Source organism: Saccopteryx leptura, chromosome 9, assembly GCF_036850995.1.
Source record: "Saccopteryx leptura isolate mSacLep1 chromosome 9, mSacLep1_pri_phased_curated, whole genome shotgun sequence".
Classification (NCBI taxonomy): Eukaryota; Metazoa; Chordata; class Mammalia; order Chiroptera; family Emballonuridae; genus Saccopteryx; species Saccopteryx leptura.
In genome coordinates, this window is record NC_089511.1 from 17,924,625 (window position 1) to 17,942,199 (window position 17,575).

Consider the following 17,575-nt stretch of genomic DNA (forward strand, 5'->3'; position numbering starts at 1 on the left):
GGCCCAAAACACGGCCTACAGTTTTCTTGTTATAGCTCTCTCGATATATCTCTCTCTAGCTATATATGTAAATCTTTCATTGGCTTATCTAATTTTATTAGTTTTTTAGAAAAACAAATCTTTGGCTTGGTTTATTGATGTATCACATTTTGTTACAATCGCATTACTATCGTTTCTGTTTCCTTGTGTTTGTCGATCCTTCCGTTTGTCTTTCCTCCTGATGAACACAGTGTCTTAGAAAAAGCTCCTCCTCAGGAGCCGATTTTCTTCACTAATACACTTTATGGGTGGTTTTACTGGTCAGTAAAACTGACCTAGGCCCTGGCCGGTTGGCTCAGTGGTAGAGCGTCGTCCTGGCGTGCAGGAGTCCCGGGTTTGATTCCCGGCCAGGGCACACAGGAGAAGCACCCATCTGCTTCTCCACCCCTCCCCCTCTCCTTCCTCTCTGTCTCTCTCTTCCCCTCCTGCAGCCAAGGCTCCATTGGAGCAAAGTTGGCCCGGGCGCTGAGGATGGCTCTATGGCCTCTGCCTCAGGCGCTAGAATGGCTCTGATTGCGGCAGAGCGACGCCCCAGATGGGCAGAGCATCGTCCCCTGGTGGGCATGCTGGGTGGATCCTGGTCAGGCACATGCGGGAGTCTGTCTGACTGCCTCCCCCTTTCCAACTTCAGAAAAATATAAAAAAACAAACAAAACAAAAATAAAACAAACTGACCTGATGTTCCCAGGACAATATTTGTTGGCAAAAGAGCCTTCAGAAATGTGTGGCATGTTCTGGGTGAGGGATTTGGGATACATGGGGGAATGTGGAGCCTATTTTGGGAGGATGGGAACCCCCCCAAATAGGGACCCTGGCTTCCGCGAGGAGAAAGGAGAGAGTGTGGCTGCTCTGTGCCAGAGACCAAGTGTGAGGAACAAGAAGCAGTGCTTGAACCCCTCCTTTTTTTCCTGCTGCAAAGTAGCATGTTGTTTCTAATTTGTCCAGTGGGAGGCAGCAGAGCCATAAGCACCCACTGGCTCTTCCAGTCTAGCTTCATTCTGAAACCCAGGTCTCCACTCAGGCCCTGCCCCTGCCCCTGCCCCTGCTCCTGCTCCTGCCGCTGTGGCTCATCTATAAGACTTCCAAAAGGCCAACGTTGCCTGGAGAGGGATGGTCCCCTCAGCCATCCGAGGAGGGGAGCAGGACGGAATAGGGGTTATTTCAGGCTGGTGTCTTTTTTTTTTAAATTAATTTTTAGGGGGGAGAGAGAGAGAGAGAGAGAGAGAGAGAGAGAGAGAGAGGGAGAAGGGGGAGGGAGGAGCAGGAAGCATCAACTCCCATATGTGCCTTGACCAGGCAAGCCCAGGGTTTTGAACCGGCGACCTCAGCGTTTCCAGGTCGACGCTTTATCCACTGCGCCACCACAGGTCAGGCCTTCAGGCTGGTGTCTTGAGCCCTCAGCTGGAGGGTGTCCAACTGGGATCAGGAGCTCCAACATGAGAAAATCATGTTTGTAGCACAAATGCCAGCACTTACCATTCTCCCATTCATTCGAGACCTGTTTATTGAGGACCTGCTGCATGACCAGCACTAAGCCAGGGCATGTGAACTGAGACTGGGTCGGAGGTCATGGTGACATGAACTTCTGATTCTGAGGTCAACTAGGGGCTTTGTGGACTTGCCAATGAAGGTGTAGGCTGGAGTTACGCCAGGGAGAGAGGGCCAAGGTGCAAGCCAGCTCTTAGCAGAGCACCCTTTCCCCAGAATGCAAGAAGGCTTGGGCCCAGAGACTCCTGAGCCTTGCTCTAACTCCCTCCCACTCTCCCCCTTCACTGCTGGAAATAGGCCCTTTATTGGGGTCCTGAGAACAGCTGAGCTGTGGCTGGAGTGCTCAGATGAAACTTGACAAAAGGCTTAGGATGACAGAGACAAATAGGCCCACCCAATCTGATCCATAAGCTATGGCTTGCAGTGTGGATGCATGGGCCCCTCTAAGGTGGCAAAGGCCCCTACTGAAGACATCTACAACCCATGATATCCAAATCCGCAGAGACCTGAAGAAGGTAGGTAGTCTCTCTTCCTGCCTGCCAGGTTCCACTTTTCTGTGTCCTCACCTTCAACATGTCCAAAACAGGACATTGATCCTCAAACTTACAGGAACCTCACACAAAGTGGTGAGGAGTTTATTCCATTCTGGGTGATGAGCAGACCCCTAAGTGTTACCAGATTTCTGGGGCAGTGCAATTTGAGTCCCCAGCAGCCCTCTACAAAGACAAGGCACTGTTGTGCTGGGGAGGGGGCACTCAGGATGGCTCCTGTATTGTTCCTAATCCATTCCCATAGAAGGAAGCAACTCGACTCCCTGAGGATGTTCAGTGGCTCAGTAAAGGCCCAGAAACAAAGGTTTTGGCATAACAGGAATTATTGTACTGGAAATGGTTCTCAACCTAGAAATAGCTTTCTGCTAGAGACCCACGAGCTCTCCAACCTGCTCATCCCTGCCACTCAGGGTCTGTGAGAGTAAAAACAGAGGCTGCAGGAACTCTGACCTTAGGCAAGAAGATGCTGCTTAGGGTGCTGAGCACAGGGGTAGGGTGCCTGGCTTTCAACAGGTTCAAGGTGAGCTGAGGATCAGCTGGAGAGAGCAGAGAGAAGTGCAGTGGTTCCCAGGGTTCTCTGATCTTTCACCTTTCTGCTCGAATCCCTTCCCATTCTCCATGCCTCTGGCTGCAAAGCAGGCCTGGGACTTGGATGTATGGAGGCTGAGTAGGGGGTTGAGTTCCAGGAGGAAGCAGTTATTTGGGGGCATTAGATGGAAAGGATTGACCTTCCAGCTTAAATCAGCCCCTCTGGGACACAGCCAGCACCTAGGCCCCAAGCCCCAGCCCAGCATGGGAGGAGAAGCTCACAGGGTGCCCCCTTTCCCACGAGCAGTATGCCCTTTATAAATTGTTTGCCAAGCCCTCCTCCAAACTCTAGCCAAAGCCAGACTTTGTGTCAGGATATAGTCTAGAGGCAAGTGTTCCTCCCCGCCTCATCCATTTACTTGCCCACAGCACGATCTCCAGCTCATACATTTAACTCTCACCAGGACATTGAACTAAACATCATCATCCCTGTTTTAAAGATCAGGAAATTTGAGACTTAGAGGCTGTGACTTAATTAACTTTGATCATTCAGCTAGGAAGGGGCTGGCTTGCTTTCCTTTTTTCCTCATATAGCCCCGGACATGTTTAAGACCTAGAGAAGGATGGTGTGTGTGTGTGTGTGTGTGTGTGTGTGTGTGTGTGTGTGTGTGTCTGGGGCAGGAGGGTCCATCAAACATGCTATCCTAGGGTGTCTCCCCATACACCTCTTGATTGTCAAAATGGCTCACCCACCCCCAGGGCTCCCAGGAAGGTGCACAGACAAAAGCAAGCAGCCGCTCCACCCACCCTCAGCTCATCCCCCATGAGGCTGTGGGCTGAGTTGGCTGCCAGAGCTGTGCTAAGCGTCCTTATGCTCTTAGACACATTTCTAAATAATCCATGAATCAAAGAGGAAATCACAAGGGACCACAGAAAGTTTCAAACTGAATGAAAATGAAATGCAATATACCAAAACTTATGGAATGCAGCTAAAGCAATGCAAAAATTTGAGTGCATATATTTTAAAAAGAATTGTTGAAAATAAATTATGTGAGCTTCTTTAAGTGAGGGAAAGATATTTTCAATAAATGGTGTTGGAGCAAGTGACTGTCTGTTTTTTTGTTTGTTTGTTTTTTAAATACTTTATTTATTGATTTTACAGAGACAGGAGAGAAAGGGGAGCATGGAATGGTATCAGCTCATAGGTGCTTCATGTTAGTTGTGCATTGCTCGCTTGTTGTATGTGCCCTGGCCAGGGCAGCCCAGGGTTTCGAACCGGCAACCTTGGCGTTCCAGGCCGAAGGTTTATCCACTGCGCCACCACAGGCCAGGCGTGACTGTCTGTTTTACCTATACCTTGCAGCCTTCACAAAAGTGAATTTGAGATGGATCATAAACACAGTTGTGAAGGTAAAACAATAAAGCTTCTAGGGAAAAAATAATAATAAAAAAATCTAAGCAAAGATTTCTTAAACAAGACAAAAAGTACTAACCATTTTAGGTTGATAAATTAGACCATTTAAATTAAGAACTGTTGCTCATTAATTAAAGATAATTAAGAAAATAAAAAGAGCCTGACCAGGTGGTGGCGCAGTGGATAGAGCATCGGACTGGGATGCAGAGGACCTAGGTTCGAGACTCCGAGGTCGTCAGCTTGAATGCAGGCTCATCTGGCTTGAGCAAAAGCTCACCAGCTTGGACCCAAGGTCACTGGCTTGAGCAAGGGGTCACTCGGTCTGCTGAAGGCCCACGGTCAAGGCACATATGAGAAAGCAATCAATGAACAACTAAGGTCTCACAACGAAAAACTGATGATTGATGCTTCTCATCTCTCTCCATTCTGTCTGTCTGTCCCTGTCTATCCCTCTCTCTGACTCTCTCTCTGCCCCTGTTAGAAAGAAAGAAAGAAAGAAAGAAAGAAAGAAAGAAAGAAAGAAAGAAAGAAAGAAAGAAAGAAAAAAAAAAAGATAAGTCATAAACTGGGAAAAGAACATTGTAGTACATATACTAAAGAAAAAAAAAAAGATTCATGCAGAATATATAAGGAATTCAATCACCATTAAGGAAAAGGGACTTGAACAGGCCCTTCACAAAAGAGTATTTTCAAATGGCCAACAAGCGTGTGAAAAGGTATTCAGTATTACTAGAGAAATTTAATCCATAGAGATATGTGAATTAAAACCACAATGAGGCCCTGGCCGGTTGGCTCAGCGGTAGAGCATCGGCCTGGCGTGCGGGGGACCCGGGTTCGATTCCCGGCCAGGGCACATAGGAGAGGTGCCCATTTGCTTCTCCACACCCCCCCCTTTATCTCTGTCTCTCTCTTCCCCTCCCGCAGCCAAGGCTCCATTGGAGCAAAGATGGCCCGGGCGCTGGGGATGGCTCCTTGGCCACTGCCCCAGGCGCTAGACTGGCTCTGGTCGCCGCAGAGTGACGCCCCGGAGGGGCAGAGCATCGCCCCCTGGTGGGCAGAGCGTCGCCCCTGGTGGGCGTGCCGGGTGGATCCTGGTCGGGCGCATGCGGGAGTCTGACTGTCTCTCCCCGTTTCCAGCTTCAGAAAAATACAAAAACAAAAACAAACAAACAAAAAACCCCATAATGAGATACTACTATACACTAACTAGAGTGGCCAAAATGTAAAAGATAGATAATGCTGAGTGTGGACAAGGATATGAAGTAACTAGAACTGGTAAGAGGTAAATTGGAAAACTGGTATTTATTATAACTGCTACACCTGACCTCCCAGCAAGTTCACTCTTTGGAACAAATCCAAGAAAAAATAGTGCTCTGTCTACTAAAAGGAATGTATAGAATGTTTTCAGCAACTTGAATAAAGCTAAAAGCTAGAAACAATTCAAATATCCATTGAAGGGACAAATAATGGTATATTTAAACAACTGAAAACAAAAACAAACTTTAAAATGCATGAAATGGTATACACAACAACATGAATGAATCTCACAGACATAATAATGAGTGAAAGATGCCAGCCACAGAATAATAAATATGGTATGATTCCATCTACGCCATGTTCCAAACCAGGCAAAACTAGAATAACGGTAACAGAACTCTGAATAGTGATTAGCTGGAGGGGGCACTATTGACTGAGGGTGGGGACTAAGGAAGACTTCTGCAGTTGCCCCTTATCCAAGGCTTCACTTTCCAAAGTTTCAGTTACCCACTGTCAACTGCAGTCCAAAAATATTAAATGGAAAGTTCCAGAAATAAACAACTCCTCAGTTTAAAATTGCATGCTGTTCTGAGTTGCCTGATGAAATCTCTTGCCATCCCCACTTCATCCTGCCCAGGATGTGAATCATCCTTTTGTCTAGGGTAACCACGCTGTAGAGCTTCCCGCCTGTTAATAGCCAGCTTGGTATGGTAGTGCTTGGGTTCAAGCAACCTTTATTTTACTTAATAATGGCCTCAAAGTGCAATTGTAGTGGTGCTGACAATTCAGTGTGTCAAAGGGAAGCCGTAAAGTGCTTCCTATAAGTGCAAACGTGAGTACAGTATAAGATGTTTTGCAAGGGAGAGACCACATTCACATAAGTTTTATTATAATATACTGTTATAATTGTTCTATTTCATTATTAATTAGTTAATCTCTTACTGTGCCTAATTTATAAATTAAATTTTATCATAGGTATGTGTGTAGAGGGGGAAAATGGCATGTATGCTTTCAGTGCCACCCATGCTTTCAGGCATCCACTAAGACTGGGGGTCTTAGAACATATCCCCCACAAATAAGGGGGAACTACTGTATCTTAATCTGGGTGGTGATCACACAGGTTTCCTTTTCACGAAGGGTTCTTTCCTGACTTTGGCATAACTCTTATACTTGAACCTTTCTCACTGCACCTGTCCTCAAAACAAGCTTTGTGTCATTTGAAACAAGTTCTTAGACCATTGACCAAAAATCACTCCTCAAGGGGGTGGCAGTGGGTTCCAGGAGAAAAAGTGTACCTACTGTCAGTGGCATTGAAAATGGTCTTTTCCGCCTGACCTGTGGTGGCGCAGTGGATAAAGCGTCGACCTGGAAATGCTGAGGTCGCTGGTTCGAAACCCTGGGCTTGCCTGGTCAAGGCACATATGGGAGTTGATGCTTCCAGCTCCTCCCCCCCTTCTCTCTCTGTCTCTCCTCTCTCTCTCTCTCCCTCTCCTCTCTTAAAAAAAAAATAAATTAAAAAAATGAATAAAGAAAATGGTCTTTTCCGCCTGACCAGGTGGTGGCGCAGTGGATAGAGCATCGGACTGGGATGTGGAGGACCCAGGTTCGAGACCTCGAGGTCGCCAGCTTGAGTGCAGGCTCATCTGGCTTGAGGAAAAAGCTCACTAGCTTGGACCCAAGGTCACTGGCTCGAGCAAGGGGTACTCGGTCTGCTGAAAGCCCACGGTCAAGGCACATATGAGAAAGCAATTAATGAACAACTAAGATATTGCAATGAAAAACTGATGATTGATGCTTCTCATCTCTCTGCGTTCCTGTCTGTCTGTCCCTATCTCTGACGTTGTCTCTGTAAAAAAAAAAAAAAAAAAAAAAAAAGCTTTTCCCCAGCTTGCTGTCCTTATCAATGCTTGTTTTTTTTTTTTAACTTTTTCAAAATTGATTTTAGAAAGAAGGGAAAGAAGAAAGAGAGAGAGAAATATTAAGTTTTTGTTCCACTTATTTACGCATTAATTGGTTGATTTTTGTATATGTCCTGGCCGGGGATTGAACCTGCACTTCAACCTTGGCATACTGGGGTGACACTTTAACCAACTGAGCTACCTGACCAGGGCTCTGCTTATCTGTCTCTTGTGACACTTGTTTTTCTTTCCTGTCACTAGGGGTTGTCTTCAAGCTGTTGATTTCTGGGATTTGCAGATTTTACAAAGCAGATTTCTACTTTTTTGTACCTGGGTTATTTCTCCAAGGGAAAAGGCAATAATTTTCTAAAATCCATATAAAAGTGAAGAAAAGCAATATGTTAATGGTGGTTGTTTTTTACAGTGCATAATAAAAAATAGTAAAAAGAAAAACAGATGGTACGAGTGAAATGATGTCAGTTGTAATGAAAGACCATTTTCTTTATTCATTTTTTTAAGCTTTATTCAAACTATCTTAAATTAGGAAAATAATTTATGGCTCATATAATTGAAAAATTTAGAAGTAGAGCTGGTTTCAGTGCCTCTAGATTTTATTGTATTGATATAAGGACTTAATGTAACAGACACAGCTAGTTGTCTATATCCGTCATTTGTGTCTTACTGACTGACCAATCAGAGCACCTTCAAAATAACCAATCCAGCATAATTCCAACCAATCAGGCCAGTGCTATTTGGACCAATCAGACTGCAGATTTGGATTCCTCATTTGCATATAAATGGACCAATTAGGGACCAGGGTGGAACTTTATAAAAGCAGGCCTTCCCTTTGTCTCTAGTGTGTCATCTCTTTGGTCTGCAAACTGTTTACTTGAATAAAGTTTCTCTTTTTACTGTACCCCAGATTGGGATTCCCATTTGGTAGCAACCTTTTGCCAACACTGCCAGAAGTGCCCCCCTTTCTGCTTCTTTTCCCTTTGAATTCCTGCCCAGAATGTGAATATATACCTAGAGTTGCAGCAGCCAACTTGTGACCATAAGGGAACAGCCTTGGGGATGGACTAACTTGCTAAGGATGATGGACAAGAAAAGTACAATTCCTTGCCTGACCTGTGGTGGCGCAGTGGATCAAGCGTCAACCCGGAATGCTGAGGTCACCAGTTCAAAACCTTGGGCTTACCCCGTCAAAGCACATATGGGAGTTGATGCTTCCTGCTCCTCCCCCCTCCTCTCTCTCTCTCTCTCTCTCTCTCTGTGTCTCTCTTCTCTAAAATGAATAAATAAAAATAATTTAAAAGAAAAGTACAATGCCTTCATGATATTGGAAAGCAATTGCACCAACCCTGGTCTGCTCACGTCTTGATATTGTATCACATGAAACAAAAATTTGTTTAAGCAGCTGTTAGGTTTCTCTTACTTGTGGCTAAACACATTCCCAACTGATATATTCAGTTTCATTACATCTCTTGTCCACACTTTTTTTGTGGTAAATGCTTCCTTCTTAGGCTTGTTCCCCTTATATACCCAAACTGGTTATAGCTGTCCCTGAGGCCTCCTGCTTCCTTGCTCACCTTTGTCCCAGAATTCCCTAGTTCTGGTTCTGGAAATCCTGCTGGAAATTCTGTTGCTGAAGACTGGCTGGAGAACGCATAGTGTAAACCTCTGATCTGGGTGGGGCCTAATGATCATCCCTTGATCTTAGCTGAGCCCTGCTAGCCCTACGCATCCCCAAAGATCAGATTGTGACTTCCACAAAAGGCCTGATTTCTAGAGGCTTGCCCCTACTTTGGCCTTGGGGGGTAGAGTGGGTTACCTTAGGGGCCAGGTTTAGCTTTTGGGCTGGACAGGTGTTGACTTTGGGCAAATTCCCAGCCCAGAAAAAAATGATTTTGGATGTGGCATCTCATTCTTCCTCACCACAGCCTTGAAAGGCATGTGCTCAGGTGTTTTGTAGCTAGGATAGTAGTCAGGCTGTATTTGAGCAATAAAGAAAGGGTTTATTTAAACTGCAGAGACAACTGAGTATTGTCACAATCTTATCTGAGGTCACAACATAGCTTGTAAGTGGTGGAGCCAAGAGAGTCAAACTAAAGAGTCTGACATTCCAGTGAACAACCTACCCCACCACAATGTTGACACAGTGACACTGAGCATTATATATATATTTTTTTCTTTTTTTTTTTTAACATAGACCCATTTTGATTGCATTATAAGTATGCAAGAATATTCTTCAATTCCACAAAGAAATATGCCTCTTCTTATTTTCCCTGAAGCACATGACTCTTTGACCTCTCTTTTATTGTCACCCTTTTTTCAGAGACACAAGTACACAAAATTAGTTCTCCAACATTGGTAATAGTGCAGTAGTAACACTCCAAGCCACACTTGGACTCAATATTAAGGTGTGAAGAAGATGTGCTTGGTCTGAAAGGGAAAGCCGTTGACATCAGACAGAGATGCAGGCTCGGCGTTGCTGGAGCTTCAGATTTTTTCAAAAAATCATGGACATTGAATTTTTATATGCTTTAAATTTTGGGTCAAAAATGTGTTTTCAGATTCCCACTTCTGCCTGACCAGGCGATGGCGCAGTGGATAGAGCGTCAGACTGGGATGCAGAGGACCCAGGTTCGAGACCCCGAGCTCGCCAGCTTGAGCGCGGGCTCATCTGGTTTGAGCAAAAAAGCCCACCAACTTGAACCCAAGGTTGCTGGCTCCAGCAAGGCGTTACTCGGTCTGCTGAAGGCCCGCGGTCAAGGCACATATGAGAAAGCAATCAATGAACAACTAGGGTGTTGCAACGTGCAATGAAAAACTAATGATTGATACTTCTCATCTCTCTCCGTTCCTGTCTGTCTGTCCCTATCTATCCCTCTCTCTGACTTACTCTCTGTCTCTGTAAAAAATAAAAATAAAATTAAAAAAAAAAAAAAAAAAAAAAAAAGATTCCCACTTCTGGTGTTAAGGTGTAGAACTTCTGTCTTCGAAGTGCTTCTAGCCTGAAGTGCTTGGAGAACAGTAGTGATTTCTCTCTTCCTGCAGTCCTCATAGATTTCCTCCAGAAGGTGATATTTAGGAGGGGGCTTCCTCAAAGGTGGCGGGAGCTTCTGGAAAGGAGGAAGCTAGGGAGTGACTTCCAATACAGCTTTTGCACAGTTTACCACAGGAATGCTAACGGGTGTGACAGTTTCCAGCCTCAAACCCTCTGAGCCCCCTGGCCCAAATCCTCGGCTTCCTGATTCCAGGCTTGGGGGACTCTGCCCACTTTTGTCCTCTAGTTTTCATCCTAAGAACCAAGAAACAGCAGAAGTCCCAAGAGTCCTCCCATGTTCTCCCAGACAACCTGTGATAGCAAAGGGGACCTCAGCTCTTGGGGCCTTCCCCTTGGCCCTTGAAGGTGGGGCAGCAAGAAGGAGGGAAGGGGCTGGAGGACTCCCCTGAGTGAGAGTCGTCCTCCTCAGGCCACCTCTACTTTTCAGCAAGGCTCAGCTAACACTTGGGTGGGCGGGGTGTGGGACACAGCACCTTGCTCTCTGTTATGAACCACATTATCATCCAGTTTCAACATCATAAATGGCACAGGCACCCCCTATTATGGGCTTCCTGATGTGATGCAATAGTCACCAGTGTAGTATTCTTGCCAAAAATGTGTAACATGAATCTAATCTTGATGAAGCAATCAGATAAATCCAGAATATGATGCTATAAAACTGGCCTGAACTAAAAAAAAAAAGAAGAAACAATGACACAAATCAACAAAATGGCTGAGTGGGGGGCAGAGAATACTCTTCTTATCAAAAGAGACTGATGCAATATAACCAAATGCAATAAGTGAACCTTGCCTCCTGAACTAAAAGTTAAGTGTTAAAAAGACATTCTTGAGACTCACAAGTGAGAATGATACTACTGAATTATTGTTCATTACCTTAGATATGATAATGGTGCTATAATTGTATAAAGCCGTGTTTGTCAACCTCAAAATTTGACATTTTGGGCTAGATAATTCTAGGATTTTAGCATCATTTCTGGCCTCTGCCCACTAAATGTTAGTAGCACAGCTCCTTTAATTGCAACAAGCAAAAATGTTTTAGATAGTAATAATGGTTGCTTCATGTCATGAATATATTTATACTAAAAAACACTGGACTATACATTTTACAATAGTTAAATGCAATAAGTGAACCTTGCCTCCTGAACTAAAATTTAAGTGTTAAAAAGACATTCTTGAGACTCACAAGTGAGAATGATACTACTGAATTATTGTTCATTACCTTAGATATGATAATGGTGCTATAATTGTATAAATCCAGAATGTGATGCTATAAAACTGGCCTGGACTAAAAAAAAAAAAGAAGAAACAATGACACAAATCAACAAAATGGCTGAGTGGGGGGCAGAGAATACTCTTCTTATCAAAAGAGACTGATGCAATATAACCAAAAATGGTGAATTTTATACTCTGTGATTTTTTTTCTTAATAAAAATGTAAGTTAAAATCTCTCCATTTGACATTCTCAGATACCCCCTGAGGGATAAAGTCACCCCCAACCGAGAACCACTGGTGCGGAGAGTACACTGCTGGGGGAAGGGTGCAGGCTGAAGGATTTGGGAGAGAAATGTCTTGTTTGTAACTTCCTTTCAAAGAACAAATGTGGCAAAAGATTAACCATTAGTGAAACTAGGTGACAGTTGTGTGGGTTATTTATTTTACTGTTCTGTCAATTTTCAATAGACTTGATTTTTTTCAAAACCAACAGAAAACAACTCAATTTCAAAATTCATGTTTACAACAGGCCAACGGACCCATAACAGGTGCAGCTTCCTTCCAGAGGTGATTATTGTAAGTGACTGCATTGGTCAAGTTGCTCGGGTCCTTCAGCCTTTAAGGGAAGACATCTTATTGTTCATCTACTCTCCTTTTCTTTCTCTTTCTCTCTCTCTTTGTGAATACTATCTCCTGTGGTGGCTATAAAATTTGGTCACAAAATTTGTTAGCATTTGTCTCATTAAGAGATGGGGTCCACGTCCCTTCTCCTTGAATACAGACCCTGTAACTGCTTAACCAGTAGAATATGGAAGAAGTGACACTGTACCAGTATCCAGACGCAGGCCATAAAAAACTAGCATCTGGCATTTCCTGTCTCCTTTAAGATACCTGTTCCTGGCCACCCTGTGAGGAAGCCCAAGCCACCCTGTGGAGAGGCACAGGTAAAGAGAAGCAGCACACAGCACCAACTTGAAAACCATGAGAGCGAGTCATCTTAGAAGTGCTCCTCCAGCCCTAGCGGATGCTGTGTAGTGCAGAGATGAACTGTCCCTCCTGAGCTCTGCCCATTTTGCAGGTTTGTGGGCAAACTACATGACTGCTCTTGTTTTAAGTCACTAACTTTTGGAGGGGTTTGTTTGCAGTGATAGATAACTGGTGCATCCCCACCCCACCCCAAACTGGAGCCCCAGGCTTAAAGGCAGAAAGTGGGTCAGCTCTTGATCGCTGGAGCTAGAACCTACCTAGGTCAGCACTTATTCTTTCAACAAGCATTTACTGAGTAGCCACCAAGTGCTAGACACTATACTAGGGGCTGAGGAGTTAGCAGTAAACGGGATAGACCACCCTGCCCGGTGGGCGCAACTCAGGCACAGTAATGAGAGGACTGTAGCCTCAGCCTGAGGGAAAGGGCAGGAGAGCTGTCTTCCGGGAGAGGCTATTTCCAATCTGAGACCTGACTCAGGAAAAGCAGTTAGCCGTGCAGAGTAGCAGGGAATGGACAGATGGAACACCATGTGCTAGTACTGGGTGAGGTTGCCAGATTTGGCAAATAAAAAATTTAACACCCAGTTAAATTTGAACTTCAGATAAACAATGAATACTTTTTAAATCTATACATCTGTCCCATGCAATATTGGAGATGTACTAAAAAGTTATTCATTATTTCTCTGAAATTTAAGTTTAATGGGAGTCCTGCCTTTTATCTGGCAACCCTGGAGCTAGGGCAAAAAAGAGAAATATTTCAGGAAACTGGGTGCAGCACGGGAGCAAACAGGGCATAGCATGCGAGGCAAAGGTGAACAGAAGGCCAGCTCGCCCAAGTCCATTTTGAATTTCACCCTGAAGTGGTGGGGACCCATGGGCAGGGGAGTTACACAGTCAGACTTGTGTTTTAGAATGATTTTCTGGGCAACCACATGGAGTGGAGTGGGGAGCCTGTAGGCAGGGAGCCAGGGGAAGCAGTCCCTTGCCCGGCAATGCTCATACTCAACACTGACCGTGGGCCATGAGAACGTTGGTGGATTACTCCCCACTTTACATTTTTCTGTTCTACAATACAAGTGTTTTACAGAGACAGAGGGAGAGTCAGAGAGAGGGATAGATAGGAACGGACATACAGGAACGGAGAGAGATGAGAAGCATCAATCATCAGTTTTTCGTTGTGGCACCTTAGTTGTTCATTGATTGCTTTCTCATATGTGCTTTAACCGTGGGCCTTCAGCAGACTGAGTAACCCCTTGCTCAAGCCAGGGACCTTGGTTCCAAGCTGGCGAGCTTTGCTCAAACCAGATGAGCCCACACTCAAGCTGGCGAACTTAGGGTCTTGAACCTGGGTCCTTCGCATCCCAGTCTGACGCTCTATCCACTGCGCCACTGCCTGGTCAGGCAAGTGTTTTAAGCTATAAAATTTCCTCTGACCACTGCTTCAGTATATCTTCTAAGTTTTCATATGTATTTTTTTTAGATTTTTATCTATTGATTTTAAAGAGAGGAAAGAGAAAGGGGGGAGCGGGCAATATCAACTCATAGTAGTTGCTCCCCATATGCGCCTTGACCAGGCAGGCCCAGGGTTCCAGCCTCAGCGTTCCACTGTGCCACCACAGGCCACACCAGAGGTTTTTTTTTTTTTCATTTTTCTGAAGCTGGAAACAGGGAGAGAGAGTCAGCCAGACTCCCGCATGCGCCCGACCGGGATCCACCCGGCACGCCCACCATGGGGCTACGCTCTGCCCATCCTGGGCGTCGCCATGTTGCGACCAGAGCCACTCTAGCGCCTGAGGCAGAGGCCACAGAGCCATCCCCAGTGCCGGGGCCATCTTTGCTCCAATGGAGCTTTGGCTGCGGGAGGGGAAGAGAGAGACAGAGAGGAAAGCGCAGCGGAGGGGTGGAGAAGCAAATGGGCGCTTCTCCTGTGTGCCCTGGCCGGGAATTGAACCCGGGTCCTCCGCACGCTAGGCCGACGCTCTACCGCTGAGCCAACCGGTCAAGGCGAGGTTTTGTTTTTATTATCATTCCATTTAGAATATTTTCTAATTTCCTTTGACCATGTACATATTCTTTAGATGCGTGTTTTATTATTTCCAAATATTTGAGATTTTTCTGTGTATCTCATTGTTATTTATTTTAACTTCCTTCCATTGTGGTCAGAGGACATAACTCTGTACATTTATTAAATTTTATTAAAATTGTTTGATAGGTGAACATATAGGATCTCATGGTAAAGGTACCATGTTTGCTGGAAAACAATGTGAGTGCTACAGCTGTTGAGTTTAGTGTTCTATAAATATCAGTTACATCAGGGTGGTTGCCAATGTTCTCCTGGTCTATGTATATATTTCCTCATTATTTAGTCTGGCTGTTCTATCCACTGATAGGAGTGGGGTGCAAAAATCATCAGTGATTATTATAGATTAGTCTAGTTCCTCCCCCTCCCCTTTTTTTTTACAGAGACAGAGAGAGAGTCAGAGAGAGTGATAGATAGGGACAGACAGACAGGAACGCAGAGAGATAAGAAGCATCAATAATCTGTTTTTCTTGTGACACCTTAGTTGTTCATTGATTGCTTTCTCATATGTGCCTTGACTGCAGGCCTTCAGCAGACCAAGTAACCCTTTGCTTGAGCTAGCGACCTTGGGTCCAAGCTGGTGAGATTTTTGCTCAAACCATATGAGCCCATGCTCAAGCTGGCAACCTCCCGGTCTCGAACCTGGGTCCTCCGCATCCCAGTCTGACACTCTATCCACTGCGCCACCACCTGGTCAGGCTAGTTTCTCCCTTTTGTTGTCAGATCCTTCCCTTTTTAAAAATTTTATTATTTATTTATTTTATTCAGTAAGAGGAGGGGAGGCAGAGACAGACTCCTGCATACACCCTGACCAGGATCCACCCAGCAAGCCCACTAGAGGGTGATGCTCTACCCATCCGGGGTGTTGCTCCGTTGCTCAGCAACCGAGCTCTTCTTAGTACCTGAGATGAAGGCCATGGAGCCATCCTCAATTCCTAGCCCAACTCTCTCCAAATGAGCCATGGCTGTGGGAGAGAGAGAAAGAGAGAGAGAGCTAGAGGGTATGAGGTGAGGGGGGTGGGGGGAGGAAGCAGATGGGCACTTCTTCTGTGTGCCCTGACCAGGAATCAAACCTGGGTATCCACACACTGGGCTGACACTCTACCACTGAACCAACCGGCCAGAGCCTGTTAGTTCTTTTTTTCAACTGAACTCAAGTTGAAGCTCTGTTACACTAGATACATACACATGTATGATTATTATACTTCTTGGTAAATGGATATTTTATCCATACGGACTTCCCTCTTTAGTTTGGGTAACAACTATTCTCTTAACATCTGCCTTCTCTGGTATTAATAAAGCCACTGCAGCTTTCTGAGGCTCACTGTTAGCTTGGTGTATTTTTATCCATCCGTTTATGTTCATGTTATTTATGTCTTTATATTTGAAGTGGGTGTAATTATAGACAGCATATAGTTGAGTCTTACTTTTTTATTCATCTGAGAATCTCTGCCCTTTACCTGGAGTTTTAGTACGTTCACATCTAGTTATTACACACGCTATTGATGGTTGCTTTCATTCTGTGATTTTACTACAGTATTTGCTTTCTATTTCACCCCTGGTTTTGTACCTCTGTTCTTATTTGGGTTTTAGAGGGGAAATATAACATTTTGCCCTATTTTCCAATCCATTTATCAGGTATGCAGAAGATGGCTGAGTGTGACTGATTTCTAGATCAAGAACAAATTCTGCTGCAGGTCCAGGCTACAGTGTAAGCAGTCTTGCCACTTGAGCCAAATGATCGGGCAGATTCCTTCATAGAGGAAGGTGCTGTGGGGAGCTTTGGGCAAGGCCCAACAAGAGAGTTGTTGCAGGGAAGATCTCTAGGTCTGGTGAAGGCCAGGCCATCTGTGTTAAAGAACTCTGCTGCATTAGGAGAGTAATTCCTGACCTTGGTATTGACTGAATTCATTATCATGTGACCATGTGGCTAGAACTGCCCATCATGAACTGCGTACTGGCAGATCCACAAAATCACCGGTTTGGTCAGGTCAAACAGCAAATCCATCATTGTTTAGAAGTTGTATATCCCAGCTCAAGCTTAGGCAGGTCCAGATAGTTCAAGTAATCTGTATAAACAGGTGGCTCAAACACCAATGTCACCTAATACTGTTGCACTGATGCCTCTCACTTAGCTCATACCTATGCATTATGTGGGGTGCCCAGCAAGCTAATGGAAGGGGAAGCCTCAGCTCAGTGTAAGGATACTTTGTCTTGGTATGAAGGAGACAACATGAACTGTTCTTTGTTGTACCCCCAGCTGTGGGGAGACTCCTCCCAGGGGACAAAAGATTGAGCACTGAACCTGGTTATTCAGAGGCAAAAGCAGGGCCTGAAAGCTGTGGAGTTACATGGGGCTCCCTTTCTAAAGTCTCCCCTGATTGTTTGATGCTCTGCTGTAGCCATCTTGAAATTCATAATAATTCCGAACAGGGAGCTCTCCATTCTTTTTAAAATTTTACATAATCATGAGGATCCTGTTGTAATGTTTGTTTTCTCACTTTATGACCAAATGAAGGTGTTTGTTTTTTTTTTTTTTACTTTTTATTGATTGATTTAGTGAGTGAGGAAGAGAGAGAGAGAGAGACAGGAACATAGATCTGTTCCTGTATGTGCCCTGACAGGGAATCAAACCTCTGTGCTTCGAAACAATGCTCTGACCAACCAAGCTATCCGGCCAGGGCAACTCTCCATTTTTATTTTGCATTGAATCCCACAAATTATGTGTTGGGTAAGAGGTTCCAAAAAAGGGGGCAGAGGAGAGAACCTATAGGATATGAGATTGCCTTGACATGCATTTGCTATGATAGCTGCCATGCGAGTGTGTGTGTTTGTGTAGAGAGCTGTATATGGTTCATATTAAGTCCTCAAAAATTATGACTGTTGCTTATATATATAATATATATATGTAGACATTATATATATATATGTAGACAGAGACAAAGAAAGAGTCAGAGAGAGGGACAGATAGGGACAAACAGACAGGAAGGGAGAGAGATGAGAAGCATTAATTCTTCACTGTGGCACTTTAGTTGTTCAATGGTTGCTTTCTTT